General features: G+C 42.0%; 1 protein-coding gene across 1 annotated transcript in view; it reads right to left on the minus strand.

Moving 5' to 3' along the window:
• The window catches only part of ptpreb (protein tyrosine phosphatase receptor type Eb), a 58,971-nt gene extending 44,689 nt beyond the window's left edge, over positions 1 to 14,282 (minus strand). The window contains exons 1-2 of the mRNA XM_060933495.1: positions 14,201 to 14,282; positions 529 to 671 (exon numbers count right to left, since the gene is read on the minus strand). The gene's annotated coding sequence lies outside the window, so the exon portion shown is untranslated. The remainder of the gene's footprint in view (positions 1 to 528; positions 672 to 14,200) is intronic.
• Positions 14,283 to 16,162: the final 1,880 nt, after the last annotated feature.

Genomic DNA, 16,162 nt, shown 5'->3' on the forward strand with positions numbered 1-16,162 from the left:
ATGCACATTTTCGACAGGCCAAACTCAGACCTCCTCCTCCTCTTCATCTCCTTCATCTCCAGGAATCATCTACGTAAAGTGTTTCAGTCAGGGTTCAGGCCTCGTCACTGAGACAGCGCTGAGTGAACATAATAAACGACCTACTACCAGGGGCGGAGTAAAGGCGTGGCCCAGACCTGACAGACCATTGGTCGGTTTGAATTATAAGATCCCTGGGAGCTTGTTCATGAAGGAAAGGGCTGGAGCTGAGAGGAACTGGGATGTGATGCCATATCCTCTGTAAAAAATGACTATTAAATCTGTTCTAATTGAAACCAAAACAGGGAGAACGGACAAACAAATCAGAAGCAAGCTCTGCCATAAGGCACTCCCATCACACGGTTTCTAAGCTGGTTATCCGAGCCTGTAGTCTGATTATAGATGATTTTTCACATTATATCATCCACGCATGGAGTTTGTTTCTATCCAACTCTACAAACATGTAAAGTACATATTTACTTACAGATGTGGTCCAATCCAGCTGCTCACCTTACTCCTTTCAGGACACTAGTCCAAAATGTCTTCTAGTTTCATAGCTTTCCAATCACTTTTCTTGTTTCTGTTTTTCACTTCAGGATACTATAAGACATCGTCCTGGACACAACAGATACAACTGCCACAGGTAGTCACCTCTGAGAGAGAGAGAGAGAGAGAGAGAGAGAGAGAGAGAGAGAGAGAGAGAGAGACATATAGGGAGAGAGAAAGAGAGAGAGACAGAGACAGAAAGAAACATATAGGGAGAGAGAGAGAGACAGAGAATGACACAGGCAGACAGACAGAGAGAGAGAGAGAGAGAGAGAGAGAGAGAGAGAGGACATATGGGGAAAGAAAGAGAGCAAGCAGGAGACAGACAGACAGAGACAGAGAGAGACACAGACAGACAGAGAGAGCCATATGGGGAGAGAAAGACAGACAGAGAGAAACATATAGGGAGAGAGAGAGACAGACAGACAGAGAGACAGGCAGACAGAGACAGAGAGCGACATAGGCAGAGAGAAAGAAAGAGAGAGAGACAGAGAGAGAGAGACAGACAGACAGACACACAGAGAGAGAGACAGAGAGAGAGAGTCATATGGGGGACAGACAGACAGACAGACAGACAGACAGAGGGAGAGAGCCATATGGGGAGAGAGAGAGGAGATATGGGGAGAGAAAGACAGACAGACAGACAGACAGACAGACAGACAGACAGACAGAGCCATATGGGGGAGAGAAAGACAGACAGAGAGAAACATATAGGGAGGGAGAGAGGGAGAGAGACAGACAGACACAGAGAGAGAAAGAGAGAGACAGACAGAGAGAGAGAGACACAGAGAGACAGACAGAGGCACAGGCAGAGACAGACAGAGAGAGAGAGAGAGAGAGAGAGAGAGAGAGAGAGAGAGAGCCATATGGGGAGAGAGAGACAGACAGACAGACAGAGAGAGGGAGAGAGCCATATGGAGAGAGAGAGAGAGAGAGAGAGAGACAGAGAGAGAGAGAGAATATATGGGGAGAGAGAGAAAGAGAGAGAGAGAGAGAGAGAGAGAGAGAGAGAGAGAGAGACAGACAGACAGACAGAAAGAGAGAGAGCCAGAGAAAAAGAGACAAAGATAGTGAGAAACAGACAGAGAGAGAGACGGACAGAGAGAGTGAGTCATATGGGGGAGAGACAGACAGACAGACAGAGATACAGACAGAGAGAGGGAGAGAGAGAGGACATATGGGGAGAGAGAGTGAGAGAGAGAGACAGACAGACAGACAGACAGACAGAGCCATATGGGGAGAGAAAGACAGACAGAAACATATAGGGAGAGAAAGAGAGACAGACAGACAGAGAGCGACATAGGCAGAGAGAGAAAGAAAGAGAGAGAGAGAGAGACAGACAGACAGACAGACAGACAGACAGACAGACAGAGAGAGGGAGAGAGCCATATGGGGGAGAGAGAGAGAGAGGACATACGGGGGAGAGAAAGAGACAGACAGACAGACAGACAGACAGACAGAGACACAGAGAGCAAGAGAGAGACAGACAAAGACAGTGAGAGACACAGACACAGAGAGAGAGAGGACAGAATCACTACTTTTATCATGTACACGAGGGCACTGAAGGGACGTGCTCTCATTAAGTGTTTATTAGGAGCAAATCTGAGCCCGAACGCTCCATATTACTGAGCAGCTACAGCGTGATGTATTTAAGATACACTGATAATAGTTTGGAAAACGATGACATGCCTGTGTACATACAGAAAGCCCAGGTTTTAACCCTATACAGGTGAACGGGTTAATGGCTCATTCTGACTAACAGTGTGTTTCTTAGAGCAGTTGATAATATATGATTAAACTCAGTCACACATGTCTGACCTCAGTGTGACTCTTCTCTGTTAGTCTGCGCTATTTTAAGTTCTTGAACTGGTCAAGTAAAATCAGATCTTTGAAGAGAACCTGTTAGTCTAGGCTGCATACATGATAAGATTCTACTGACATATTCTACTTCACACACACACACACACACACACTAATTGACTTACTTGAAGTTCCCTTGTATATTTGCTACTGTTGCTCATAAACAGTATCCCAGGCAGGGTTAATATATTTAATAAAAACTAAATAAAAACTCAACTAAAACTAGCCAGTTCCTCAAAATAAAAATACTTATGCACTTGTAAAACTAAACTGAAATTAAGAAAAAAAATAACTGAAAGATGAAATAGATAGAGGATATTACACAGTTGCATGAAGATATGAAGTTTATCAGGAGTGAGCGAAATGAACGAATGAAAATATTTTCAACATGAGAAGATAAACTTCATATGTTCACCCCGCCGTGTAACGTAAAAGAATTTTAACTTTCAACCGGTTCACCATTTTGACAACACAGGTCTAGTTAGCAGGAAAACACTGGGAGTGACATCATTGGGGTGAAATATTAGGAATTATTATACATACAGGACACTTTTTTCATGGAATAAAAACATGTATTCTATTCCCTTCTAGCGGGTTTCATTCATTTGGTTTGATGACATGAAATACTGTTAGCATATCGCTTATCCTACTTGTATTGCGTCACTCTACCCAATGGAGAATGAGCGTTGAATATGGTTTAAGATATTGCATGGTTGTCAAGACAACATGACATCAAACATCAGAGCTCATGCAAATATTCAATGACAAAACTTTTCTGCTGCACATGCACAAAACCATTTCTTTGTCCGCTGGGAAAGAGAAAAGACAAGGCTAATCCCGTGCTACTGCTAGGATTAGCTATGCTATAATTAAGCACTAAATAAATAAACTGAAAACGGAAACTAAAGTCGCGCTGAACACCCAAAAGGCTACCTAAACTTCATTAGATATTCTTCATGCACATTTACAAGAGAAAAACATACCAACGGACAATGAAAAGCTGGAAAAGAGACATGTCGGAGATGTAAAACTTCCGCATTAGCGAGTGACTGTGACAATTTGTAAACAAACATGGCTGCCAGGTTTGCTTCATTAAATATGGAAGATTTTGAGAGAATTTTGGCTACCAGGTTGCTCCGTTGTGTGTAGTTATCAATGTTGATTTTAAAAGTAACAAAGTAAATTATATCGGGAAATAAATATTTAAGTCTCAGTGAAAAATACTGTGATGAGCGTGTGTGGAAGAAGAGTCTTGAGACAGAAATCTTAGTTTCTCAGTCGTTAGCCTGTGCTAGTAGCTCTCGATATCACTGGCTTGACTGCGCTAGAGTTGGCCTTCGCTAACACTACTGATGAACGCTACACAGGCTGGAAGGTGGGAATGCTGATATGAAAAGAGTGTGTATGAATAATAATAATAATAATAATAATAATAATAATAATATTGGCTGGCTTTTTTTCGTGGTCTATCAGATATACTCCATTCACTCATCTTTGACTCATTCAATATCATGCTAGCTGAATGGAATATATCTGATATACCACTCAACGCCAGCCAATATTATTTAAGTATGTCACTCAGATCCGCGATGTATTGCATATGAAAAATGAGTTTTTCAACACGAGAAGATAAACTTCATATCTTCAAGCCAACATGTGATTTTCTTTTTATAATATAGACACATTCACAAACAAAAAGTCCCCAAATTTATCAAAACAATTCATCGAGTTTCTCACGAGTGACATATAGAGATTTATGTCACCGTTTTGGTTCTCCATGTCCCGGATGGAGCTCGTACGAAAACTACGAGTGGTGTATTTCCCAGTAAACCACTCCTGTCCATATAATATAAATAAAAACTAATGAAAATTTCAAAACTATAACGTGACTCCATCACAAAGCAGCATAAGGACACTCTGACCCACAGCCAGTCCACCCACTGGCATGGTTCTGGGAGGCGGAAAGAAACCCACGCTGACACGAGGAGAAGAACATGCAGAGAAACTCCACAGATTAGGAGCTGTTCCAGGACTGGACAAGTGTTTTATATGAACTCTAATCAGGGGGATATTCCACAAAGTGAGCTAACTTCATTTAGGCTTATCCCTGGTGAAAAACCTCACAGGATCTTTATGGATCCATGAGGATTGTCAAAGACCTGCCAAGGATCTAAGGAAAATTAGAAAGATCTTCAAAGATCTTCATATGCAAAATCATTTGTAAATATCCTCAAGGATTTGACAAAGCTCTTTTAAGGATCCTACAAAGATCCTCATAATGACCCCGCAAAGATCTTTGCAAGGATCCTTTAAGATCCTCAAGGATTCAACAAGGATCTTTCAAAGATATTAGAAGGCTCCTTCTAAGGATCTTGTTAAGATCTTAGCTAGGATCCTTGAAGATTTGATCTGGATCTTTTCAGGATCTTTGTCAAGATCTTCACAAGATTTTTGCAAGGATCTTGCAAGATCCTCAAGGATTCAACAAGGATCTTTCAAAGATATTAAAAGGATCCTTTTCAGGATCTTATAAAGATCTTAACTGAACTCCTCAAGGATTTAATCAGGCTCTTGTAAGGATCCTTGTCAAGGTCTTTACGAGATCTTTGTGAGGATCTTTTAAGATCCTTGAGGATCTAATGAGGATCTTTCAATTTTTTTAATGATCCTAATTCAGTGGAATTGGCAAGGATGGAAATAGATTGAAACTTACATAATTACATAAAAATTGGATAGGGATATACCAAGGAATCCTGAATAGCCAACATTTTAAAAGGCTCTTTTAAAGAATCTTTCATGATTTTCAAGGTTTCAAAGATCTTGAAAGGATCTCTTAGTCAATCAGTTGACTTCTGCTGGAAATGTCAGTGTATATCTTATGATAGCATCAATAAAGAATTATTTTGTTTGGAACCGAATGTGTGGGTTTTTTTTAAGATTCTTGTAGATTTTGTCAAGAATATTAAAGATCCTTGAAGGTCTTGTCAAGAATTTCAAAGATCCTTGAAGACCTTGGCAAGAAAAATGAAGATCCTTGAAGATCTTGGCAAGAAGTTAAATGATCTTTGTAGATCCTTGAAGATCTTGCCAAGAATTTTAAAGATCCTTGAAGATCTTTTGAGGATCTTTGTTGAGATCCTCAACAACCCTCACAAAGAACTTTATGGAACTTTGAAGATCCTTGAAAGATTTTCACCAGGGATTTCAACAAGTCCGGATAACTTTCCCCAAACGAGGCTAACCTGAAGCCCTGCTTAGTTACTATAGCAACATGCTTTTAGACAAACCTGGTGCGTGTCAGGCGAGATGTGAAGCTGAGTTTAGCTTGATGAATACGATCGGACAAACCGTGACATCTCACAGAAGGCCATTCCATGGGGCTGGGAATATTCTGCCACTGTTTCTCATCTCATCTCATTATCTCTAGCCGCTTTATCCTGTTCTACAGGGTCGCAGGCAAGCTGGAGCCTATCCCAGCTGACTACGGGCGAAAGGCGGGGTACACCCTGGACAAGTCGCCAGGTCATCGCAGGGCTGACACATAGACACAGACAACCATTCACACTCACATTCACACCTACGGTCAATTTAAAGTCACCAGTTAACCTAACCTGCATGTCTTTGGACTGTGGGGGAAACCGGAGCACCCGGACACGGGGAGAACATGCAAACTCCACACAGAAAGGCCCTCGCCAGCCACGGGGCTCGAACCCGGACCTTCTTGCTGTGAGGTGACAGCGCTAACCATTTGCATACAGTCTAACTGTTTTACAAACGTGTTAAAAAGTAGCTGTAAAAGGATCCTACGAGTGTGATTAAAATGTATCTTATGACAATGAAAATGTTGGTCATTACTGTACCAATACCTTTTTTATACTTAAAACTATTATAATAATTATTTTGGTTTTAATACCTAAATTCTTGAAGAGGTTACTTAAATTATATCAGCTATTTTCTTCCAAGCAGCCTCATGAGCCTTGCTGATGACTGTAGTGTCCTTTTTAGTGATAATATCTTCGTAGTCTTCTGCTTGGATTGTGTAAAAAATGTGGCTCTTTCTTTCACTTCCATTCCTCTGTATTTGATATTGATTATCAGGGTTGGCTCGCCTATCATGTGGACGCACCTTGCTCACCATGTGAAACAGCCTTGCTTAACTTAGCGTCAGTTCACTTCAGACTTAAAGAGTTCCACGAACACAACTCAGTGGGATTTCATTTCCACTAATTCAAGACAGGCGAGGTTTGCAAACCTCGCCTGTCTTGAATTAGTGGAAATGAAATCCCACTGAGTTGTGTTCGTGGAACTCTTTAAGTCTGAAGTGAACTGTGATGCTAAGTTAAGCGAGGCTGTTTCACACACCCCTGGACTTCCCGTTTTTGAGGCTTACCAATGGTTTAAGTCTTGTAGTAAGCTGACTGACACGCCTACCTCCTGGAGGTTCTCTTTTCCTCGCACCCACCAGTCTGCATGAGCTCATAGATGCTTCACTGTGACTGATAGGGTTAGGGTTAGAGAGTGTACCACAACAGGACAAACGCTTTTCTGTTTCCCTGGAAACCTCTTATCTGATTACTTATAAGAGAAGTAATGATGGAATAACACAGACCTGACCAGGAAACAACTCAGCATTTTCCAGCGTGGGCAAAGGCGGGCATTCAGCCCCACACTTTTTTGTTTTTAAAAAAAATTATATGGTATAAAGGATGTAACTGGGCAGTACGGTGGTGTAGTGGTTAGTACTGTCGCCTCGCAGCAAGAAGGTCCTGGGTTCGAGCCCAGTGGCCGACGAGGGCCTTTCTGTGTGGAGTTGGCATGCTCTCCCTGTGTCTCCCCGTGTCCGCATGGGTTTCCTCCGGGTGTTCCGGTTTCCCCCACAGTCCAAAGACATGCAAGTTAGGTTAACTGGTGACTCTAAATTGACCGTAGGTGTGAATGTGAGTGTGAATGGTTGTCTGTGTCTATGTGTCGGCCCTGCGATGGCCTGGCGACTTGTCCAGGGTGTACCCCGCCTTTCGCCCGTAGTCAGCTGGGATAGGCTCCAGCTTGCCTGCGACCCTGTAGAAGGATAAAACGGCTAGAGATAATGAGATGAGATGAGAGAGGTCTAAGGTCAAGGTCACTGTGAGGTCTAATGTCTGTCCGGAAACCTTGTGAACACAATATCTTCAAGGCAAATGAAAGGAATTTCGCCAAGCTTTCATCATTTGTGCATTTGGGGACAATCATGAACTGATTAGATTTTGAGGTTAAAAGGTCTAAGGTCAAGGTCACTGTGAGGTCAAATGTCTGTCCGGAAACCTTGTGAACACAATATCTCCAAGGCAAATGAAAGGAATTTCACCAAGCTTTCACCATTTGTGCGTTTTGGGACAAGCTTGCCTGCGACCCTGTAGAACAGGATAAAGCGGCTAGAGATAATGGATGGATGGATGGATGGAAGAATGCAACTTTATTAACAGTGTAACAGGACAAACAAACACATAACTGCAAATTAACTGGCATCAAATCCAATGATAAAAGTGCAATAGTTTTCCAACAAGTCACCTTTTTTTTACACTAAAGCCGATTCCCCACAGGTGTGAGGCAATAATCTCCCAGCAAAGGAGTCCAGCTTTCAGTTTCTATTCCATTTTACTGGGTTCAGTTATCACGCATCCCGATTGGCTCCTGACTAATTTGCAGTAATGTCTGACATGCTGGTGATTTTCATTGTAGCGGACACTAATACCCCACTGGGCCTAATGCCCCATTTGCCCTATTTTTGCCATACATCATCCTACACCGTTCACCCAATGTGGATGTAAAGTTCCTCGAATTAAAGCATTTTGAGCTCATATTCATGATTTAATGTCAATCCAACACAATGTTAGACGGTTAAACTAGCAGTCACTTTGTCGGTGTCCAAATATTTATGGACCTGATGCTATGTACAGGTCTGATAAATCATTAATTTATCCGTATACGGAAACATCACTTTCACTGCAAAGACACAGCAATAATACAATAACTAAACCCCACGGTATCATGACTAATCCCAATAATGTTATTACTAAATCTAATGGTGTAATAACCAACCCCTGTTGTGCAAAGATGAAATGCTGTGGAATAATAACTAATCCCCAACATGTTGTGTTTGAGTTATATTGTGTGATAATTTATCCCCATTGTATAATGACTCAACCCAGTTATATAATGATTAATCCCCTTTGTGTGATGACCAAACCATATGATATAATGAATAATCTTCATTGTGTAATAATTAAACCTCATGGTACAATAACCTATCCCCATTACAGTTGTAGTCAGAACTTTACATACAGTGACATGAATGTCATCTTGGATATGAATGTCATGGCAATATTTGGCCTTTCAGTAATTTCTTTGAACTGTTCTTTTTCTGTGGCAGAATGATTGTACAGCATACATCTTTAATTAAAAAAAAAAACTAGAATTTGGTGCACAAGTTTGAATTTTCTTTGGGTTTTCTGAAATCAACGCAGAGTCAAAATTATACATACAGGGTCAAAAACTTACATACACTCACTTACATTACTAATTCAGAGGTGCTGAAACTTCAAAAATGTCTCTTATCTTGTCAAGGCCGAGGTCTCTTAACTTCCTGTTAGTGATCATGACTGACTACAGCTGGTAGCGTCTCTGTGCCTTCATAAAAAGGGTTTGTTTACAGCACTCGTTGGATTGACCAACACACAGTAAAATGGGAAAGTCCAAGGAGCTCAGTGCAGATCTGAAAAAGATGATCACAGATGTACACAACTACGGAATGTCTCTTGGAGCCATTTTTAAACAACTGCAAATTCCAAGATCACTTCAAACAATTGTATCCAAGTTATTGTGAGGTGTAGTCACTTTGCCAAGCCACTTTGCTTCAAAAAAACCAAAACTGTCATGCTCAGCTAAAAGGAAATTGGTTTGGATGGTCAGGAACAACCTGGGAACCACCATGGCACAGCCCTGCCATGAACTGGAAGCTGATGGATCACTGTCTACAGTTCAGATCACCATGGACTAAGAGGCTGCTATCCAAGAAATTACCACCTGCTCCAAAATTGACACCTTCAAGCTTAACTAAAGTTTGAAGCTGACCACAAAGACAAAGAAAAAGCCTTCTGGAGGATAGCTGTATGGTCAGATGAGACAAAGATTGCGTTGTTTGGCCACAATGAACACTCTAGAAGCTGGTGGTGGTGGTAGGATCATCATGCTCTGGGGCTGTTTTGCTGCCAGTGGAACTGGTTCATGGCACAAAGTGGATGGAATAATGAAGAAGGAGGACTTCCTCAGAATTCTTCAGCATAAACCATCAGAAACTTGAATACGTCTTGGGAATTGCAACAGGACAATGAACCCAAACACGCATCAGAGCTGGTTGTGGAGGATAAAGCAGGCTAACATTAAGCTTAAAACAAGTCCTGACTTCAACCCTATTGAAAATATATGGACCGTGCTTATAAGTCAAGCCCATGCCAAGAAAAAAAAATTAATTGAACTCTACCAATTCTATCATGAAAAGTCATGAAATTTCCAACCAGAATTCTACCAGAAGCTTGTTCATGATAAACAAAAAATGTTTGGTCACAGTGAATCTTGCAAAGAGACATTTTACCCAAATATTAGGTGTGCTGTATGTATCATTTTGACTCTGTGTTGATTTCAGAAAACCCAAAGAAAATTAAAACTTGTGCACCAAATCCTAGTGTTTTTTTTAATTAAAGATGTATGCTATACAATCATTCTGCCACAGAAAAACAACAGTTCAAAGAAATGACTGAAAGCTCAAATATTTCCATGATATTCATATCCAAGATGTATAATGTATAACACAACTGTATATAAAGACTAAATCATGTTGTCTAATAACGTATCCCCATTGTACACTGACTAAACCCCAGTGTATAACAACCAATTCAATGTGGTATAACAAAGTAAATCTGTGGTGTAACGACTAATCCCAATTGTGTAACGAACAATGTAGTAACTATTTATGTAGTAACTAATCCCTGTTGTGTGATGACCAAAGCATATGATGTTATGTCTAATCCTCTTTGTGGAATGACTAAACACCACTGTAGAACAACTAATCCTCATTAGGTGAGGACTAAACCGCATTGTATAATGACTTATCCTCACTAAACGTCATGACACAATGACCAAACTTCACGGCACAGAAATTAATCCCCGCGTCGTAATGACTGAATGGTGTGGTGTGGTGTGGTGACTAATCCCCGCCGAGTGCTTTCTTGTTCTTGTTGTATGACGACTAAACCCCATGGTACAAAAGCTAATCCCGGTTATATACTGACTAAGTTCTGTTAGAAGAAACCTTTATTTGTCACATGCACACTTCAAGCACGGTGAAATTCATCCTCTGCATTTAACCCATCTGAAGCAGTGAACACACACACCCAGAGCAGTGGGCAGCCACGCTACAGCGCCTGGGGTTAGGTACCTTGCTCAAGGGTACCTCAGACCCACAGTAATCTAACTGCATGTCTTTGGACTGTTGGGGAAACCCACACAGACACGGAGAGAACATGCAAACTCTACACAGAAAGGTCCTCGCCGACCGCTGGATTCGAACCAGAACCTTCTTGCTGTGAGGCGACCGTGCTAACCACTACACCACCGTGCTGATGTATTGAATAATGACTAATCCCCACGGTATACGCCGAGAATGTGTACAAGTAAGAAATGGTCAATATCGACTGTTGTGCATTTAATGTTGCATTTAGTGGCGAGTAAAAGCCTTTTTAATTAATTTGCTTTTGAAGTGCGCGAGGGATGGGGCGGCATGGTGGTGTAGTGGTTAGCGCTGTCGCCTCACAGCAAGAAGGTTCTGGTTCGAATCCAGCGGCCGGCGAGGACCTTTCTGTGTAGAGTTTGCATGTTCTCTCTGTGTCTGTGTGGGATTAGCTTTTATACCATGGGGTTTAGTCGTCATACAACAAGAACAAGAAAGCACTCGATGGGAATTAGTCACCGCACCACATAATCCGGTCATTACGACGCGGGGATTAATTTCTGTGCCGTGAAGTTTGGTTGTTGCGTCATGAGGGTTAGTGAGGATAAGTCATTATACAATGCGGTTTAGTCCTCACCTAACGGGGATTAGTTGTTCTACAGTGGTGTTTAGTCATTCCACAAAGAGGATTAGACATAACATCATATGCTTTGGTCATCACACAACAGGGATTAGTTACTACATAAATAGTTACTACATTGTTCGTTACACAATTGGGATTAGTCGTTACACCACAGATTTACTTTGTTATACCACACTGAATTGGTTGTTATACACTGGGGTTTAGTCAGTGTACAATGGGGATACGTTATTAGACAACATGATTTAGTCTTTCTATACAGTTGTGTTATACATTATACATCTTGGATATGAATATCATGGAAATATTTGGGCTTTCAGTCATTTCTTTGGTCCGGGTTCGAGCCCCGTGGCCGACGAGGGCCTTTCTGTGCGGAGTTTGCACGTTCTCCCCGTGTCCGCGTGGGTTTCCTCCGGGTGCTCCGGTTTCCCCCACAGTCCAAAGACATGCAGGTTAGGTTAACTGGCGACTCTAAATTGACCGTAGGTGTGAATGTGAGTGTGAATGGTTGTCTGTGTCTATGTGTCAGCCCTGTGATGACCTGGCGACTTGTCCAGGGTGTACCCCGTAGAACAGGATAAAGCGGCTAGAGATAATGAGATGAGATGAGATGAGATGAGTGCACGAGCCTGCCGTACTGTGTTACTGATTACCGATGTCAATGCCACGCCCTGCCACGATGTGTGTCCTTGTCAACATCAGTAGCTCTACAAACACATCCTCATCATCATGATGTTACTGCGGTGCACACCGACACCACAAACGCTGAGGACCAAAGCCCGCGTCCTTTCTCTTACCTCTGATACAAGATGCTGTCTGTTTAGACTCCTGACATACAGCGCTCGCTCACAAAACTGGACAGAGATGATGTCCTTTTGCTCTTTTTACTCACCTGGAACATGGACTGAATAATGACAGAGTTTTGTTTCTGTTACAAAGTCAATTAAATCTGATGGTTCTGATGAACACTGACACAAACCTGTCACTGAGGGAACTGAAATGCTCCTCCACACACACACACATACACTGTAAAAAAAGAATAGTCGAGAATACTTGAAATTTCAAGGCAACAGTCTGCATTAAGAATTTTATGTTTTGCCAACGATGTATGCCCATGATAATCCAAACTATGATAACACTGTTATCTTTATTAAGAATTCTTAATTAAGTCAATTTTCAATTCCTCATTCTGCCAACATAGATTTCTCTTTTTGCTGAACAGTGGCATTCACAGTAGTACAAAAAGGCAATTGAGGTTCTCACAATTTTTGGGGGGGGCTTTTTTTAACCTTTATTTGGATAGGACAGTGTAGAGACAGGAAATGAGCGGGAGAGAGAGACGGATCGGGAAATGACCTCAGGTCGGAATCAAACCCGGGTCCCCGGACTTATGGTATGGCGCCTTATCCACCTGAGCCACGACAACATGAGCTTCGACCAGAGAGAGAACCACATTGCCCAGCCCTTGCATTTGGGAGAGGAAACCCCGTGTCTTGGTCATTAAGAGCATGCGCTGAATAAACACCTGTGGCAATTATGTATTTTCAATTCAGATTATTCACTATTGCATATTTACACATCATTGAGGTGCACCCTATCAGTTTGATGTGGATTTTTCTGTTGGTTAATAATTATTCATATTTTCTTGTCCATTCAATTGTGAATATGGAATTACTTGAACAAAGCATAATTCTATTTTTTAGAATTATCCACATCAAGAAAAATCCACATCAAACTGATAGGGTGCACCTCAATGATGTGTAAATATACAATAGTGAATAATCTGAATTGAAAATACATAATTGTCACAGGTGTTTATTCAGCGCATGCTCTGAATGACCAAGACACGTGGTTTCCTCTCCCAAATGCAAGGGCTGGGCAATGTGGTTCTCTCTCCGGTTGAAGTTCATGTTGTCGTGGCTCAGGTGGATAAGGCGCCATACCATAAATCCGGGGGCCTGGGTTTGATTCTGACCTGAGGTCATTTCCTGATGTCTCTACACTGTCCTATCCAAATAAAGGTAAAAAAAAAAAGCCCAAAAAACATTTGTGATAACCTCAATTGCCTTTTTGTACTACTGTGAATGCCACTGTTCAGCAAAAAGAGAAATCTATGTTGGCAGAATGAGGAATTGAAAATTGACTTAATTAAGAATTCTTAATAAAGATAACAGTGTTATCATAGTTTGGATTATCATGGGCATACATCGTTGGCAAAACATAAAATTATTAATGCAGACTGTTGCCTTGAAATTTCAAGTATTCTCAACTATTCTTTTTTACAGTGTAGGTCTGAAATTATGCATCAGGTGTTAAAAAAAAGAGTGAAGGAGAGATGACTGGTTTGACATTTGGTACACACACACTCTATTCTATTCTACTCTACTCTGCAGTGTGTGTGTGTGTGTGTGTAAGGGGAATATCAATGAGGTGTATGGACTCACTGGATGTGTGGAAGAGTAAAGACAGGGTTCTATCCTGAACATTCCAGAAATTTCTCCAGCAGCAGCCTGTGTGGAAGAGGAAAGGTGTCGCGAGGCCTTTTATCCTCCACGGCATCACGAGCGTGTTATTCTCTTCTGCGCGTGCACGCCGTCATCATGTCGAATAGCATCTCAGAAATAAACACAAACAGAACGCTGCCATCTTACCGTCACAGCGGAGCTCCTCTGCGTGAGAGAAAAATCCAGCGCTGCCTGCTGATGGTATTTAAATCAGACGTGCGCTTCTTCCTCTTCTTCTTCTTCTTGGTGCGCGTTTTCTTCCTTTGCGCCTGTTATGGTCCGCTGCACGCGCCGGTGCTTCCGCTGCGTCACTCTGTAACGTAGAGCGCGCGCCCCAGCGTCACCTGAACGTCTGCTTCATTGAAATAAACCTCACGCGAGTTCACACAAGACAAGCGCGCGCAGCTTCCTCCCCCGGCTCTCAGTAACAAAGTGCACAAGTTCGGAGAAGAACTCGATACAACCCCGATTCCAAAAAAGTTGGGACAAAGTACAAATTGTAAATAGAACATAGATGACATATCAAATGTTTAAACTGTATCATTTAAAGAGAAAAATTAGGTGATTTTAAATTTCATGACAACAACACATCTCAAAAAAGTTAGGACAAGGCCATGTTTAGCACTGTGAGACATCCCCTTTTCTCTTTACAGCAGTCTGGGGACTGAGGAGACAAGTTGCTCAAGTTTAGGGATAGGAATGTTAACCCATTCTTGTCTAACGTAGGATTCTAGTTGCTCAACTGTCTTAGGTCTTTTTTGTCGTATCTTCCGTTTTATGATGCGCCAAATGTTTTCTATGGGTGAAAGATCTGGACTGCAGGCTGGCCAGTTCAGTACCCGGACCCTTCTTCTACGCAGCCATGATGCTGTAATTGATGCAGTATTGTCATGTTGGAAAATGCGAGGTCTTCCCTGAAAGAGACGTCGTCTGGATGGGAGCATATGTTGCTCTAGAACCTGGATATACCTTTCAGCATTGATGGTGTCTTTCCAGATGTGTAAGCTGCCCATGCCACACGCACTAATGCAACCCCGTACCATCAGAGATGCAGGCTTCTGAACTGAGCGCTGATAACAACTCGGGTCGTCCTTCTCCTCTTTAGTCCGAATGACACGGCGTCCCTGATTTCCATAAAGAACTTCAAATTTTGATTCGTCTGACCACAGAACAGTTTTCCACTTTGCCACAGTCCATTTTAAATGAGCCTTGGCCTACAGAAGATGTCTGCGCTTCTGGATCATGTTTAGATACGGCTTGTTCTTTGAACTACAGAGTTTTAGCTGGCAACGGTGGATGGCACGGTGAATTGTGTTCACAGATAATGTTCTCTGGAAATATTCCTGAGCCCGTTTTGTGATTTCCAATACAGAAGCATGCCTGTATGTGATGCAGTGCCGTCTAAGGGCCCGAAGATCATGGGCACCCAATATGGTTTTCCGGCCTTGACCCTTACGCACAGAGATTCTTCCAGATTCTCTGAATCTTTTGATGATATTATGCACTGTAGATGATGATATGTTCAAACTCTTTGCAATTTTACACTGTCAAACTCATTTCTGATATTGCTCCACTATTTGTCGGCACAGAATTAGGGGGATTGGTGATCCTCTTCCCATCTTTACTTCTGAGAGCCGCTGCCACTCCAAGATGCTCTTTTTATACCCAGTCATGTTAATGACCTATTGCTAATTGACCTAATGAGTTGCAATTTGTTCCTCCAGCTGTTCCTTTTTTGTACCTTTAACTTTTCCAGCCTCTTATTGCCCCGTCCCAACTTTTTTGAGATGTGTTGCTGTCATGAAATTTCAAATGAGCCAATATTTGGCATGAAATTTCAAAATGTCTCACTTTCGACATTTGATATGTTGTCTATGTTTTATTGTGAATACAATATCAGTTTTTGAGATTTGTAAATTATTGCATTCTGTTTTTATTTACAATTTGTACTTTGTCCCAGGCAGCACGGTGGTGTAGTGGTTAGCGCTGTCGCCTCACAGCAAGAAGGTCCTGGGTTCGAGCCCCGTGGCCGGCGAGGGCCTTTCTGTGCGGAGTTTGCATGTTCTCCCCGTGTCCGCGTGGGTTTCCTCCGGGTGCTCCGGTTTCCCC

The sequence above is a fragment of the Neoarius graeffei genome, chromosome 11 (assembly GCF_027579695.1).
Source record: "Neoarius graeffei isolate fNeoGra1 chromosome 11, fNeoGra1.pri, whole genome shotgun sequence".
In the NCBI taxonomy this organism is placed as follows: Eukaryota; Metazoa; Chordata; class Actinopteri; order Siluriformes; family Ariidae; genus Neoarius; species Neoarius graeffei.